This window comes from Astyanax mexicanus, chromosome 14 (assembly GCF_023375975.1).
Source record: "Astyanax mexicanus isolate ESR-SI-001 chromosome 14, AstMex3_surface, whole genome shotgun sequence".
NCBI classification, from domain to species: Eukaryota; Metazoa; Chordata; class Actinopteri; order Characiformes; family Acestrorhamphidae; genus Astyanax; species Astyanax mexicanus.
Window position 1 is genome coordinate 34187153 of NC_064421.1, and position 18192 is coordinate 34205344.

Sequence of the window (18192 nt, forward strand, 5' to 3'; positions counted from 1 at the left end):
GTAAGTTGCAGAATAAAGTGTATTTTGTTTTTATTGCTAAATGCGTTAGCTGCTGGCTAGCTGGCCTAGCTGGAGTTACCTGCATAAACCCAGCGTGTTAGAAACACACGCACATGTTCTACACGTGTTTTTGTTTACAATTCAGGACTGGCCAGTCCCCTGTGTGTGTGCGTGTCACGCGCACGGTCCCCTGTGTGTCTGTATAACGTGTACAGTTGTGTGTGTGGTACGTGAGCGCTCTTGGAAACATTACGCTTATTTGTAAAATAAGCTTGGTTGACACACCGCCGTGTGTGGGTAACCTTAAACCCGGGTGTATATACGTGTATATACGTGTGTACTTACATAAAGTTCGAACTGTTTCCGGTAAAATAGACATATTTTGCCAGTGTTGATCTGATAAGGCCTTCGCGCAGCTCTGAGTCGCGGATTTCCGGCTCATTGACTCCGCGCTCCAGTTAAAACTGCCGGTTTTTGTGCGAAATCCGTAAAATCCCGCAGTACTGGACACTTCCACGTGCGTAAAAGAGTAGCTAACTTTTACGTAACACCACCCTGAGTGGCAGGAAGTTTATTGTGTGCGTGATTAAACTAACCACGCCAGGATGTAAATCCTCTTTGCTCATCTTGTGAAGTCAGTGTGTTGCTGCTGTGTTAAACTTTTGGACCGCCGAGTCCTCCTCCTCTGCTATTCACAGTCGACTGAGTCAGTCAAATCTGCTGACCAGGTCCCAGACCCAAAGGGCGGTCCTTAACGTGGCATCATCAGTGGGCGTGACCACTCCCACCAGTCGGCCTCTGCCACCATCTGGTGGACAGCCTGACTATTTACACTCAAACTCAAAGGGTGTTTTACTACCCCTCACCACTAGGGGGGGTACACTGCCACATCGCCATCTGGTGTTTGATTTGGGTAACTGCATACAGTGCAGAAAGGTGCATTTCATTTGTTTGACCACCAGAGGGAGCCACTTAGCCACATAGCTGTGTCGCCACCTGGTGTTGTACTTGTGTAATTGCTATAATCTTGTAGAGCGCATTTAGAGTGTCTGTCGCCAGAGGGTGCCAACTTCAAACAATTTTTTTTATTAAGTTAATAAAGGGAATTTGCATTGTGGTTGGGTTAAATGGTATGTGAATAAGTAAACAAATAACTGCATTCATTTAATCGGTTAATATTAAATAGTTAAATTTAAGTTTCAGGTCTGCTCTCTCAAACATTACTCTTTATGTTACATTGAACCAAGCTAAATAGCTATCTCCATTGAGTAACTAATCACAACATAAAATAATTAACTGGTCATTCTAATCAATTTGATTAAGTAAAGTTAATTAAATTTTTGTTAATTAATTATTTTCAATTTAATTCAACCATCTTCAAATAAATTAAGATTAATTATTGATCGATTAAGATCAATTATTAATAACTGATTGAAATTAATTAATTAATTAACCATAAAAAAAAACTTATCCAGTTATCAGTTACTCAACCATATACCCAGCACACCTGTGCTAAATACATAGTTAAATTCTCCCATCCTGTACATAGTTAATAACTATACCCATATTTAGACATATTGTGTATAGTGCCCTACAGTTATTAAGCTGTTCACTAGCACCACTGACAACAAATCTAACTATTCTTTTAAAATTAATCTACTAATTGTAACCTTAGGTCGCCCACTTTTAACAGATTTTCTTCTTAGAAAAGGCACAATGCTAATTGACTCGAACATAAAATAAACTTGTTTGTCATCAAAATTGTTTGATTCCACGTGCTTTACGTAAATCAAAATGTGTGCCACCGAAAAAGCTCTTTTAGAGCTTACAGCTGGTCTACCCCCAGGACTTACCATCCCAGTCCAACAAACGGACAGTGGGGGTCTCCATGCACTAATTGCCAAAAGCCTCAATGAGTGTGTATCTAAAATCCTTGAGGGCAAGCAACAAGTGGATCCGATTTCCCTAATACTGTGGAAACAGCTGCTGTTGTCACAGGATCAACTTGCTGCTTCCTCCAAAACCATTCAAAATCTCCAAGCAGAGATTGTGACTTTAAATGATAAAGTTGCAGACCTAGAGAACAAAACTGTACAGTCTGAAATGAACCAAAGAGACCTCAAAACCGAAGTGCAGCTGCTTCAAAAGGAAGCCAACATAGCTACCCAACTTGCAGCTCAGTCACAGGAAAAACTAAAACATGCTATTGCAAAACAGGTTGAGCTAGAAACTGAATTAGCACATGCTAACAATGCAGTAAAATTAACTCGAGACCAAACAGAGTTAACATTTGAGCTGATGATGGAGGGAGACTCCCCCATCAATCCAGCTGGTAAATCAGGAACCCCTGGGGTTCCGGATCTTAAGCAACAACCATCCACAAATACTTTCCCTCTAGTCTCCCTTAAAGGTGCTGAAGCGCCAGTAGAACCAAGGTTCACTCAGCGTTCCCAGCCATATGGGACCTCTGTGCTACCTCAAGCACCCTCTGATAGAGATTTGGACAAAATTGCGCGTAACATCCCACGCTTTGAACCAGAACCGGACGGTTCCAATGATGTCCACCAGTATCTTCGCGACATTGACTTCTTCTTACGCCGTTTCCCCAAGGCCACGGTAGATGATAAAATCTACCTCATTAAGGTGTCCTCTAGCCGGGAAGTTGGACGTTTCATTGAGCGCCAACCACCCCAGGTTAAGAGAGATTATCCTGCTCTTTGCAAGGCTTTAGAGAATGAGTTCTCCAACCTCCTTGCTCAAACCGGCCTTGCTGCAGCTCTTGCAATAAAGCAGAGTCGCCAGGAAACACCCCTACAGTACTATCACCGCCTCAGGCACGCTTATTTCGGCTATAGAAATGAGCCTGGAATGGAGGAAGAGGAAGTTTTCAAAACATTGTTCGTGAGAAACCTCCATCCCTCCACCAGTCACTCTTTTGGAGTCGCAGCCTGCCCCCGTACGCTAACAAGCCGGCAGCTGCGTGATTTGGCTCTCAGAGGATTTGCTAAGTTCCAACAAAACGTTAATAAAAAATCAGAGTCAAATGACGTCCTGATAATTAATGAGCAGTCCTCCCACGTCAAGCAAAAAGGGGCACACAAGGCTCCAATGCCACCTAAGACCCAGTTAAACCACAAAAACCAGAGAGTGTTCCACTCTTGGCGTCGCTCGTCCCTACATTGGGCCAAGCAAAGTGACCAAAAGCCCTCCTATCGAAGGAAAGGTAGGATAAAACGCAGTTGGAATGGCAAACACTCACAGCACCATGCTCGAGCACAGAGCTCCAGCAAACTTCAATGTCCGCTCAGGAGAAAGAGCCCAAAGCACCACAAACGTTGGTGTCCACCTAAAGGGCACAAGGATGAGACATATCCAACTAATCTGAGCACTAAAGACGGCAGTCTGCTCAGACAATTTCGTAACGAAATACGCAAGCAGGACAATGCTGAATCTGAATTCTTGCCAATTGTCCATGCTCCAGATCAACCTGCTTGGGGGGGTGCGAAATCCATCCACCCCAATGCAGCCTTGGTTGTACAGCCAGACGCTGAAGACAACCACACTGAGGAAGCTCCTTCCCTCAGCCTGGAGGATCCACCACCTAAACAATTCTTGGGTTTCTTAACCGAGAAAGGTTCAACACCAAAATTCTACCTAGCCACCAGGCTGGAAGATGTGTTCGGGTATGAAGCTCTTTTGGACACGGGGTCAGACATTTCTTTGATGTCAAATTCACTTTTTGACCAGGTGAGGGCGACAGCCCGCCGAAACAACAAAGAGATACCTCTGAAAAAGTGTGCTCTTCACCTTCAACCATATTCGCACACTGGTATCACTCTGCATTCAGCAGCCCTGGTGCACGTTGCCATCGGTCCAATGAGCCTCACCCATCCAATTCACATTTCTCCATTGGAGAACGTCCAATTGCTCTTTGGCAAAGACCTCCTTGACCGGTTCAAACCATTGATTGACTTTCAGCATCGTAGAATCTGGGCACAGGTTTGCGAACCCCTGCCCTGTCCTAAGGCACAGGATAGAGTTCAATGCTATCATGTTGCTAGCAACATTGAGCCACACAAGCTCATTGAACCTTCAAATTCCACGGGAATCAATGAGAAGCTCATGGTCAGGGTTCTGAAACCACCATCCTCAGAATCCCCTAGCATGATTCTAAAACAAAACACCTGTTCATGGGCATTGACTCCCTCTACGGCTGTAGATGAGTACAACCCAAAAGCTGGAAAGTCATTCACTCTTAACACAATGGTCAACGGTGAAATGTTTGTTCCAGGGGCTGACAAGTCAGCTGTTCACAGACCACCTGCAGGTTCCTTGCCACGGACTAACTGTGATCCTCTGTTCGTGCACCAAAAGGATTGTTCTCTTCTTGTTCCTGCACCAGTGGTTCCAGACAAACACAGTCCCTTGGATTCTTATGAATGTAAAAACATTCCCACCATCTACACAGATGGATGTGCTTTTCGGAATGCTCAAATCAAATGGAAAGTTAACATGACAATTGGTGCATGTGACAACACTTCTTTCAGAACACTGGCATTTCACCTTGATCCACTTGCCACTTACTGTGCGTCTTTCAGGATGCTCAAGGGCCTGTTTGTTTATGCCCCAGATACACACGCTTCATCTTCATTCGTGGTGCCTCAGCGCCATGGGGGGGAGAGCCTAGCCCAGGCCCTCGATCACCCATGGGTGGACCACAAAATGATGGGGGAAACACACCGAGCATTCCCACAATTGACATATCTGCCACTTGTTGGAAAAAAGCTAGTGTGTTTTTAGCCCCAATCTTCAGAAGATCTGTGTGGTATATGGCCAATTCCACAAATGGATTGGGTCGAAAGACTCATGAAATTTGTCCGAAGGAACAAACATCTCATCACTGTGGCAGGTGCATTTGCCAGATGGGGGGGACGTCCCCCAGACCCTATTGAAATGGCTCAGGCCACAACTTTTTCGCTGAACCACACTTTCTCAGGTGTTGGTATATCTCACCGTTCTAGCGGTGAACTGCGGAAACACCCAAAACTGGGAAAAAGCACGCTTGGATACCAACCATTGTGCTACACTGCTGACAAGCTACTGGTGAGGTCCCAGCACAGCACTGGCAAAACAATTCGCGAGCTCAGGTCTCATTGGTTTGGTCCTCATGCAGAGGCAGACAAACTGCCTCGCATCTGGAACCAGATCCCGCATCGTCAGTGTTTTATTAAACCGATTCTCAAACAAGTTCACTGTAACCCAATCAAACTATGCAAAAGCCCCATGGGACAAGTCGGGACCAATAATGCCCTAGGTTAAATCATAATACTGGGCCAAATACTTAGACACACTGAGTGTTCATTGACCACCATATTCTGACCTAACGCAATTGTTAAATTGAGAAAGTACCACACATTCACTGTCTGGAACTCACCTATCCAAGTAGCATAACCCACAACAAATTGGATATTTTGTTAAACCTAGAGTTTGAATCACCATTTCAAACCATTAGCATAGCAGTATAATAAATACGTGGAGAAAGGGGGGTGCCAATTTTTTTTTTTTTCTTCTCCTCTCTTCAGGTGCCCAAAACATATTTTGTTTCCCTTCTGACTACGTTTGTTCCGCTATATTGTTCTCAATTGTTGACTAAGTAGTGGCTAATTATTGAAGCATACCTTATGGGTAGGTTGTCTTGATAAAGTTATAAAGGAACAAATAGCTAGCAAACTATTTGTGACCCTTTCATATGCTTGTTGCCACCCTATCACATTAAATTAACTATTTTATTCAGAACCAAAAGCCAATAGCTACAACAAAAAAAAAAAAAAACTGATCATCAGAGAAATTGTATATCCATTAGACCAAAAACTCTGTCAGCGACCTTGTAGTAGATTGTCTTAAGAAAGCATGACCAACAAGACACCAATTGCATGAAAGATGTACCCTAACGTGCTCTGTCTACAGAAATCCACGTTGACATCGACCGATGACCCAACGTCCAGTGGCCCATCGATCGATGGGGGGGGAATGTAGTGGATTAACCAGAGGATTTCTTCATTGCTTGGACACAAACACACACTACCCCCACTTTACGGCCTATAAGGAAACTTCGAACCCAGAACACTCTAAAAAAACCTTGGAGTAATCTTTTTTTTAAACAACCTTAAATTTCAAAATGACATTTACTGACTATATTTCTTCACTCAGCCTCGCTCAAGAGCCCTAAATGCGAGTTTAGGGTAAAATTCTGTTTACATTCCTCCAAGTCATAAACCTCGGAGTTAATGTAAACATTTGGAACATTTGCAACACCATCACTAGGACGGGACTGCGGACTTAAGAGAGTGTCAAAACTTAATTAATGCCTTGGAAATTGTTAATTCACCAAATGTTGTACCAATTTAGGGGTTTGTGCCTAGTTATTTCTGCAATCACTTAGAAATAAGATTAATGAAATTAAGAGAAATGTTCTAAGCTTGGGATTCCATTTTCAACATTGCAGGCTCAAATTCTGTGGGGTGCAGAAAGAACTCCTTCCCCCACCGTCGTAAATTCAGACAGGCAAGGACCAAGCCTTATCTGAACACTCAGCAGAGGGGAGGAATTTCTCACTCAGAAGATTTTGCTTAAAATACATCTATATTGACTATATAAAAAAATGTGTTTTATAGAATGTTTACTAGATAATGGTATATGTGTCTGGTATATGGTATATGTGTTTGGATGTGTCCTGATTCAATTTTTCTACACATTCAAGTCTGAATCAACAAGGTTTAACTAGCATTTGATAATTTAGCTTTATTTGGTTATCAGTGGTTTAACCAGGTATTATCTTTTAAGTGATTTAATTGGGTTTAAATAATAACATGACTCTTGATCTCTTTCTGACAGAGTATCATCCATCGTTGTATTTCTAAGATTATCTAGTATTACAAAACTGTTTGTGGGCAAAATATATATAGTACATTTATTGTGATTCAATTGTAAGATTGTTGTTTCCTGAATTTATCCTCACAAACTGATATGCTGAAAAATGTATTTTTAATCCACTGCTTAATTGAGTTTTCTTTTGGTTTGGTCTATTAGAAAAAAAATGGAAATCTCACTAGCTGAAGCATGCTGACCATGTGAGCGAGGGGGGGTTTATGGCCCTTTGTGAATCCCCACCAAAGTTTGAAATTGCCCCTAGACCAATCAAAACACAGACATTTGGGCCACAGGGCCAATCATAGCTCGAGGGCCAAACAGGCCACAGAGTCTAATAGTTAAACTGGGCAGACACAGTTTAGAGTTTCCAGTAGAGTTTAGGGAGTTCAGTTCGGAGGAGTTGGAGGAGAAGCAGTTGAGGAAAACAGTTAGAGGAGAGAGGTTAGGGAGCCCAGAGATGGAGAAAGGATAGACTGTTAGTTTAGTCATCTTAAGTTAGTTTTCTTAGACTAGTGCATTTAATCTTCAAGTATATTAATATTAGCTATCCTAGTTAAAATATCTAAGGTTATTTTACAATCTACGAAGCCAAGCATTATTCCATCTAAGTTTAGCTAAAGTACAGCTGAAAAAGAGATCCGCCAGATCCAACCCAGAAATCTGCGGTCCGGAGGCCACCAGCAAGCCACCTGAGAGCGAAGGGATTTCCCTGTGGGTTCTAATGGGGCTCCGTGCTGACACAGGAAGTCAACCCACCCTGCAGACAGGCTCACGTGATCCTTTTTCGGGGTGAAGCATCAGACGACCAACCCAGGCGGACGTCACCAAGGCCCACTTCAACAACTCAGAGTAAGGCAGAGCTGGGTTTAATCTTTCGGCAGATGGTGTCTGTTGGTCATGGTTTGGTCGGGTCTTTAATAGAGCGTCTTTAGTATAGATGACTCATTTTGAGTTGCTTGGTTGGAAATAAGAACTGGTTTCGTAGACTTAAAATGCCTTAGACCCTTATTTAGAAATATTCACTTAATAGTTCTATTAATCTTTATTCCTTTCATATCAGCATTATAACGTGTTTGTTGTTTTACTTCTCATTTATCATTCTACACTATGATTTGATATCTAATGGCTACATTTATGACTTTTTAATGAATTATTTACTCATATCTGTGTGATTTAATAAATACTTTTATTTTACAAAACCTGTCATTTCAGTGTGTTTTTCTGGATAACTTGGTTATGAAAATTTCTGTCACCTGTAGAAACCACACCCTGAGATGTCTTGTGTTATTAATTAATTTGATTAATTAATTAATTAATTAATTAATCTAATTAAATTAATTTAATAACTGGCGCCCAATTAAAAAATATTTCAACATCTCAATTAGCACCAGGTATTAAACCACTGAGCCGCTACAATTTTATACACGACGTTTTTTATATTTTATATGTTTTGAATAATTCAAAAATTCATGAATTTTTAACAGCAATTTTAAGGACTGTCCTGATACAAAAAGGCATTGTTAAAAAATCCAATTTATGAATTATGCCGTTAAATATTTAAAGTTGTTTAAAAATTAGATAAATAACAGTCAAATATACAATATTTAGATTCAAATACATTTGTCAACTTTTAAATAAAAACCATACAAATAAAAAATGAAGGAAACCTAATTTCTTCTTTACTATACAAATAAATAATTAAGTTTTACTTACAATTTGCCATTGCAATTATGTACAGGTCCTTCTCAAAAAATTTGCATATTGTGATAAAGTTCATTGTTTTCCATAATGAAATGATAAAAATTTAACTTTCATGTATTTTAGATTTATTGCACACCAACTGAAATATTACAGGTCATTTATTGTTTTAATACTGATGATTTTGGCATACAGCTCATGAAAACCCAAAATTCCTATCTTACAATATTAGCATATCATGAAAAGGTTCTCTAAACGAGCTATTAACCTAATCATCTGAATCAACAAATTAACTCTAAACACCTGCAAAAGATTCCTAAGGCTTTTAAAAACTCCCAGCCTGGTTCATTACTCAAAACCGCAATCATGGGTAAGACTGCCGACCTGACTGCTGTCCAGAAGGCCATCATTGACACCCTTAAGCAAGAGGGTAAGACACAGAAAGAAACTTCTGAACGAATAGGCTCAGTTCCCAGAGTGCTGTATCAAGGCACCTCAGTGGGAAGTCTGTGGGAAGGAAAAAGTGCGGCAGAAAACGCTGCACAACGAGAAGAGGTGACCGGACCCTGAGGAAGATTGTGGAGAAGGGCCGATTCCAGACCTTGGTGGACCTGCGGAAGCAGTGGACTGAGTCTGGAGTAGAAACATCCAGATCCACTGTGCACAGGCGTGTGCAGGAAATGGGCTACAGGTGCCGCATTCCCCAGGTCAAGCCACTTTTGAACCTGAAACAGCGGCAGAAGCGCCTGACCTGGGCTACAGAGAAGCAGCACTGGACTGTTGCTCAGTGGTCATTCGGAAATCAAGGTGCCAGAGTCTGGAGGAAGACTCGGGAGAAGGAAATGCCAAAATGCCTAAAGTCCAGTGTCAAGTACCCACAGTCTGTGATGGTCTGGGGTACCATGTCAGCTGCTGGTGTTGGTCAACTGTGTTTTATCAAGGGCAGGGTCAATACAGCTAGCTATCAGGAGATATTGTAGCACTTCATGCTTCCATCTGCTGAAAAGCTTTATGGAGATGAAGATTTCATTTTTCAGCAGAACCTGGCACCTGCTCACAGTGCCAAAACCACTGGTAAATGGTTTACTGACCATGGTATTACTGTGCTCAATTGGCCTTCCAACTCTCCTGACGTGAACCCCTTAGAGAATCTGTGGGATACTGTAAAGAGAAAGTTGAGAGACGCAAGACCCAACACTCTGGATGAGCTTAAGGCCGCTATCGAAGCATCCTGGGCCTCCATAACACATCAGCAGTGCCACAGGCTGATTGCCTCCATGCCACGCCGCATTGAAGCAGTCATTTCTGCAAAAGGATTCCCGACCAAGTATTGAGTGCATAACTGAACATAATTATTTGAAGGTTGACTTTTTTTGTATTTAAAAACACTTTTCTTTTATTGGTCGGATGAAATATGCTAATTTTTTGAGATTTTTGTTTTTTTTCTTTACCTTTTTGCCAAAAGCATCAATATTAAAACAAAAAAACCTTAAACTACTTCAGTTGTGTGTAATGAATCTAAAATATATGAAAGTCTAATGTTATCAGTACATTACAGAAAATAATGAACTTTATCACAATATGCTATTTTTTTTTAGAAGGACCTGTATATTAGTATTCAGATTGTGTTTTAAATGATGTTAGTTATTGTTATGTTGCCCTCTGCTTGCACCTTTTTCTTTTCCTTTTTTATTTAATATAAGTATACTTCTCAGTTACTGGATATGCACCTTGATTTTATCTTATCTTATAAATCTTAGTCTCAAAACAGAAAATTCCAAAATTGAGAGAAACTTTAAATGATATATGTTACCAGTTATTGAGAAATATATCAATAAATAATTTATATAAAATATTTCCAGCTCTTTAGATCAGGTTTTTAGGTTAAAGTATCTTTCTGTGTTAAAAATGATCTTCCACCAGACCAGCTGCAGGAAAGCTGGGAGAATCTCAGGAGGCGTCATGTTTACTTTAGCCATGTCTGGTTGCTCAGATGTTTTTGGATGTAATTGATATGGTATCAGTGTGTATTGCAATCTGCAACCGTAATTAGTAAAACCTGCCATTTCATACATTTGGTGAAGTGTAGAACCCATAGGTTCGTCAAGGCAATCAACCTCCAATATTACGTCTTATTCTGTCCTATTCATCCATCACCATCATCTGCTGGAATACATATCATCAACTGATGCAAAAACTAACAATAATTGCTTAATATAATCCTAATCAGGAGTAATCATTGCCAAGTCAATTACCCCAAAAGATCTCATGGTGACTTTGTGTTACACACCTTATAAAAGCTGTGTAAAAGTTCTTACAGCACTTGTCCATAATTTTAACTTATATTCTGAATTCTAATCATTTTTGCACCAAAAGTGGCATAAAGTTATCCAAAAGCAGTGTGTACGACTGGTGGAGGACAACATGCCAAGATGCATGAAAACTGTGATTAAAAACGGGTTATTCCACCAAATATTGATTTCTGAACTCCTAAAACTTTATGAATATAAACTTGTTTTCTTTGCATTATTTGAGGTCTAAAAGCTCTGCCTCTTTTTTTTTTCTTATTTTCTGCAAATAAATGCTCTAATTGAGAATATTTTCATTTGTTGTCTGTAGTTTATAGAATAAAACAACAATGTTCATTTTACTCAAACATATACCTATAAATAGCAAAATCAGAGAAACTGATTCAGAAACTAAAGTGGTCACTTTATTTTTTCCAGAGCTGTATTTTTTAATTATGTATCAATCAAGAAACGGGTCCAGGCTATTATGGGTTAAGGTATACCACAAGCATCACTGGACAAATCCTGTCCAAATAAATTATATTTGAATTTGAATTTAGCACATTCAAAAATGCATAATCTTATGGTCTGACATGAAGACAATCCTATTTTTTTCTTTATTTAACTCTTTACTGACTGAACTGAGATTAAGAGATTAATTTATTAATTTTATTATTTCATTAAAAATCCTGGACTTCACCAACTTTTAATTTGTTTTAATAGAAACAGTTATGGTAATACTTTAAAATAAAGGTGCATACCAATACTTTCAACAGAATGTCTCAACTAATTATAAACTGATACTAGTTAAGACATTATTAAACATTACAATATACTTTTAAACTAATGTCTCATTATAGTTCATTATTATATACAGCATGCCTAAGCATTAAAATACAGTAGTGTTTAATCATGTCTTAACTAGTGTCAAGTGTTAATAATTAGTTGAGACCTTACTAAAAGTTAATTAACAATGTTCATTACTGTTGTAAGTGCTGTTATTTGTGACCCTTATTGAAAAATGTTGCCCTTATTTTTTGTTGCATCATCATATTGAGCTGTATTTAACCCTTAACTGACTGAACTGAGTTAAAGATATGCATTTTATTAAACATCCTGGATTCACCTGCATGCACTGAATCATTTTTAGGAATCATTTTATTTATAGGATCAATAATTTCAAGGTTGTTCTATCAGTGCAATTTATTATCAGTTTATTTGTTCAGTACATCAGGATCCTGCATACAGAACACCGTCTCCTGCAGGACAGAGTGTGATGGCTGTCCTCCATCTATTTCTGTGTTTGTTCTTCTCTCTCTCTCTCTCTCTCTCTCTCTCTCTCTCTCTCTCTCTCTCTCTCTCTCTCTCTCACACACACAGACACATTGGTAGGGATTGCTCCCAGTTAAACATCAGTTTGGCAGTGGATAAGTAATCTGCACTGCTTTGGCTGTGAATTACATACTATCTTTCCTTTTAACTTCTGTAGGAAGGGTATAAGTTGTGCAAGGCTTCTTCCACTTTGGTGTGATCGAGGACACGGTGATCCTGGGAACACACTGGACCTCAAATTTGTGCCATACCACAATCTGAATATGGACATTTAGAGACAGTTCCTTAAAGGCGCTTTCTCTGCGGGGTCAGCACATTTGGTTAAGTGCAAAAGCTGTTTTTGTTTCCCGATCTCTGGTCTTTCTGAAATCTGTGGCATAGTGTTTACTTCAGGTGGACTATAGTGGGTTCTGCTGCAGGTATTGAGGCTATCCGCTCCCATTGCCACATGTGGGGTTGTGTGATTGGTTCATTTTTTAATGTGATGCTTCCATTTCCATCAATATAATAATACCTAATGCATAATAAAGCTACACTGTGATATGACTGGAGTGAATGTACTGTGATAAGCTTAGCTCTGAGTGCTGCTGGTTTGAAATACCATGCACCTAAAAAGCGATGTTACATGACGCTCAAGTGTCTTTATCCAATAAAAATAATAAGAATAAATAACAGATGAGGCTTTTGTGAAACGTTACTGAGTGTGGTCCCAACGTCTTGCCGTATACTTTATGTCTGGTAAAATATTAGCTGTTGCTGATTACTACTGTTGAGTTCAGAATGATAAAGAACCACACGTCCAACCAACTTAATTTCTGCAAGGCAAAGCTAGTTCTCACATGCGTTTTTGGAGAGTAGCCAAATGAGTTGTGTTGGGCATGTTACTTTGAAAAAGTAATTAGTTATAGTTACTAGTTAGAGGCTGGGGCTTCCCTACTAGCCCACCGCGCTCCGCAAAACCAGCAAGTTGATTGGCTTTTTCTCCTGAATTTTTGAAGGCAGAATTTTATCCTTGAACTGGCTCCGTGATTCGCGTCAAAAGATTTTCCATTCACAGCGGACATCGGCCAGTCTCCTCACTAATAATACAGCTGAACTGAGCGAAACGATTAGGGGCTACTGAAAGCCCAGGCCAGGCAACGCCCCTGTGTATTATCATACATGAACAAACAGCTCTTACAGAAAATGCCGAGTAGAAATCATTTCTAGTGCAGCGCCCCTATGCATTGCACACGCTGCATACCCCCTTTTTTGCGCCACTGCACACAACGCACACACACACACTGGCGCCTTTGTCTGTATGCGAAAAGTAAAAAAAAAAGTTAATTGAGAGGCTAAAGTAACGTGCAGTAATGAGGTGTTGGAGATGGTAACCGCATTATAGTGACAGTCAGAGTAATTAGTTAGATTACTTGTTACTGAAAAAAGTAACGGCGTTAGTAATAGCCGTTTATTTCAACGCCGTTACTACCATCACTGCTCATTTCACAGATGTAAAATTGATGTGCAATTTGTGACCTTTTGTCGTCAGCCAGACAAGTGTGAAAACTACACTAACTAAAGACTCCAGATTACAACAAAACGAGTCGAATCAAATCAAATTTAATTTATTAATATAGCTTTTTACAAATGATGTTTTCACAAAGGAGATTTACAGAAACATAGAGTCAGACAAAACTCTGAACATTTAAAACACAACCTCCAGTGAGCGCGGAGGCAAGGAAAAACCCTCTCAGAGCTGCAGGAGGAGGAAGGAAACCTTGGGAGGACAAAGACTCACATATAAGGGGGGGACCATCCTACCACTGGTCAAACAGCTTTAAAATAAATATTAATTAATTATGCATTCACACAGGTCTAATATATCCATGTGTATAACAACACGAGTAATGAAAGCAGTTAGAGTTCATGTAAACATCAATGCAATCAGTAGTGGAGAGTGAGCAGCTAGTCTGAGGCAGGTAAATAAACTGGATGATGGGTAGCTGTTCGCTGATAAGTGATGAAGAAGGCTAACTTCCAGAAACTTCCATCAGTCTGGCCGGACAGGGAACGTCAGATCCTGAGGGTCCAACATCCATCAGTATCGGGTCAGACAGGTGGGCAGTCAGTAACTCGGAGGAAGGCAGAGAGATGGAATTAGTTTAAACTGGATTTATGTAAAACAGAGAATATAAAACATTATCAGAGTGTGGTTATCTAATGGCTCCGGCAGATCTGATTAAAACAGCCTAACTAAAGTAAGAGAGCCAGAAGGTAACATAGACACTGAGGTTCCCTGAAACACTGGCATCCACCCACTCCACCGTCCGTCCACAAACCTGAGTGACCGTGTGCAGTGGGAGAAAAACAGCACCAGCATCTCCGTTTACCACAATTCCCTATGTCCATGAACTCCTGGATCTGCAGCCTTATCTAAAGGGCAAAAAAACATTAATTACCAAAAGCTAAACTTCAACAAGTAAGTTTTCAGTCTAGACTTTGAGATTGAGACTGTGTCTGAGCCCCGAACATATTCGGGGAGATTATTCCAGAGTTGGGGAGCTTTATAAGAGAAAGCTCTTCCTCCTGCAGAGCTCCTCTGAATTTTAGGAACTACTAAGAAACCAGCATCCTGTGCAACTCAACCAGTCGTGCAATATAAAAAATTGTGTAGTGTAAACCAGGAATTAACATCCCTGAAATGTTTTCCCAATTGTTTAAACTGATACACAGAGAATATAACCTCTTCTCAGGTGTCCAAAACTCTGAACACATTTTCTGTATTATGCATATTTTACAGTTCAAAACAGCCTTGTGGGACAATATGAAGAATTTTCTACAGTTTAAACTATTTAAGTATTAAATTATAAAGCTTATTAAAAATGAGAGTGTGTTTTATTCTGCCCAGCGGTGTGTATTTTGTTAGACAGAAACCTGGTAATATGAATGAAGTGTTTGAATCTATTTTAATTTGATTGTGAGTTTTGGTTGCAGTGCTACATTTTGAAGGATATGAGATTTTTTAGTTTTGATTAAAACCAGCCTACTTTACAAAATTTTGTTTTAGCAGTTAGACTGTAACAAGAACTTTTAAACTCAACGACTAGTTGACCCAACTGTCTATCCAGGGGTGTTTCTGCGTTGTACCAGTGAGTGTGTCGGGGTGAGCTCCGGACACCCTGTAACCCTGACCAGAAAGAAACCGTATTTTAGGTTAAATTAATGTTTATATGAATAAGCTTGGGAATAAAATGTTCTGTGATTTATTAAACAAAGCTCATTTACCCCCAAGTTTGAACTTGAATTTGCAATAATGAAATTAAAAATCGAAATGGAATGGTGAATTACTATAATTATATATATACTATAATTACTATAATTCAATAATTATTTATCAATAGCTGAACACAAGCAAAAAAATATTACAAATAACATTACCTAGATCAATTTTGTGTAAAGAGTTTAAAATAAACATCAGATTTGGTGAGAAAATGTAATTAGTGCCACTTTCATCATGTGCTACGTTCACATAACCAGGCTGAAGTGACTTAAATCTGATTTTTTGTTTATTTTGGCTCAGATCAGATTTTTTCATGGCTGTCTGAACGTGCCAAATCCGATTTATACAAATCAGATTTGAGACACTTTCAAATGTGGTCCTAAATCGGATATGTATCTGACCTATGGACATGTAACATCAATGTGACCGTTCAAATGCCTTTTTTGCTTTTCCGCATGCGCTATGAGCTTTTCTCTCGTCCCCACACTTCTCTTGGTGCAGCAAAAGCAAACCACCTGGCCTTTTTTCACCTCCTCAAACTGAGCATGTACTTCAGACCAGCTGTTTGCTGTTTCTCCACTCCAGCAAAAGATGCTCCTCATATGAGCTGCTAATGCATCCATTTCCCTTTATAAAGCTATGAGTCGTCTCTCAAATATGACGTTTTTTGTTGTCGGTGAAGAAGGCGACATTTATACATGTATCAATGTGCGCATGTGAGGCATTTCAGGGACAGATTCGTTTACATTACACACAGATACAGGTCACTTACATTTGTGAATGTGAACCGTCCGGATAGTCAAATCAGATCTGAGCAAAAAACGGATTTGAGTTGTTACAAATGTTATTTGTAAAGTGAACATAGCCTTAATTAAAATGAAATGTCAAATTCAGTGTGTTTTGTCCTCTTCACACGCCTCTAAAAATGACACACCTGTTTTGTATATGAAGGAAAAGATTCAACTTGGTCCACTTTTACCTGCAGTGTGAATGCACCTTTAACCCCTTAACGCCTGTTGTTGCAAATATGCGACTAACCGTTTGATTCAATCAACCTGCCAAGATAGCGCCTGCATTCCCCCAATGCCTGTTAGTGCATATTCGCCACGGACCTAGGAACCTTTGACAATTTACAATTCAAATGAATCTAGAATTCAAATTAATGAAATGTTTCCTGTAATATTTGTGTATATTGTGTTGGTGACAGTAATTGGTGTTATTTATTATTGAATGCCTGCTGTTGGGTGCATAAATAAAACATTGATTTTTCACTGTTATATTACTCTGTTATTGTTATCTTAGTATGGACCATTATGTCTGCTGTAGCAAATTTGCAACATACCAAATTTACCCCAAATAAACCATATTGCCTGTTGTTGCAAATTTGCAACATACCAAAATTTCTATTTATTTTTGTGCAAAAGTGAAATTAATAATCTCAACAATATTTACTATCTACTTAAGGGTAAAACACACATGAAACATTTTTTCATATACAGCTACATTAATTCAGGCGTTAAGGGGTTAAAGTATTTTTTTTCTATAATTTTATTGTTTTTTTTAAGTTTATATAAAATGACATTGCATTACGTTTATATAATGCTTGAGTAGAAAACTAAAATGTTGAGTTAATTTTAGATAAATCGTAATTTCCTAGAAATAATTCTATCAGTGCTTTTTATGAACTCTTTATTTGTCCAGTACAGCAGGACCCTGCATACAGAACAATGTGTGTTGTCTGTGTGCTGTTGCTTCCTCTTGAACATCAGAGACAGTTCAGTTATCTGCTCTACCTTGACCGTGAATTACACCATGATGTACAAACACACACTGCATAACCCCACACTACCTTCCAAAGTCACCCTAGGTCATTCTTCTCTCATTTAAACCAGGTTTTACTTGGGAGCTAAAATGTTGCTAACAAACATGTCCCACGCAAAACTATTTCTGTAGGCACCTATTATTGACTAAACCCACTCAAACTGCATCCAGGTTTTTATTAGGATTATTTTGCTCAAATGTTGATCTTTAATAACTAAGGAGACCTATTTGTGGATCTCACTTCAGTTGTAAAAAGCACTATAGAAATACATTTAGCCAAAACTTGTTTCATATGTAATGTTTCATATGCCTAATAGTAATATATTAGTTAATAGCAATCTCCAATATATACACAGTCAAAATTGTCCATAGGAATGGACAATTGTCTATGATAATAGTTTATATATGCAGTCACAAGTCTATAGAAATGGCTTATTAATAGTCATAATAACAGCTCAAACAAAGTCATCAGTCTATATTAACTCATATTTACAGTCATTAGTCCTAATCAATTTCTCATGCTGTGCCATGAAAAAGTATTTGCCCCATAACAAATTTATTTTGTTTTGGCAGATTATCAAAAAAAAAAGTTTAATATTAGACAAATATAACCTATGCAAATAAAAAAACACAGTTTTTAAAAGATGATTTCATTTATTATGGGAATAATCTATCCAAAGACACATGGCCCTATGTAAAAAGATATTTGCCCCTCAATTAATTGTTTTTGGAAAGCTGCGTTCAATTTCACTACTACAACAATAGTGAACAGTAGTGAACTGAACCCTTGTGTGGGGGGGCTTATTACTATCAGACCTGTAGAATCTGAAAAAGCATCACATTATGCCCCGATCTAAAGAA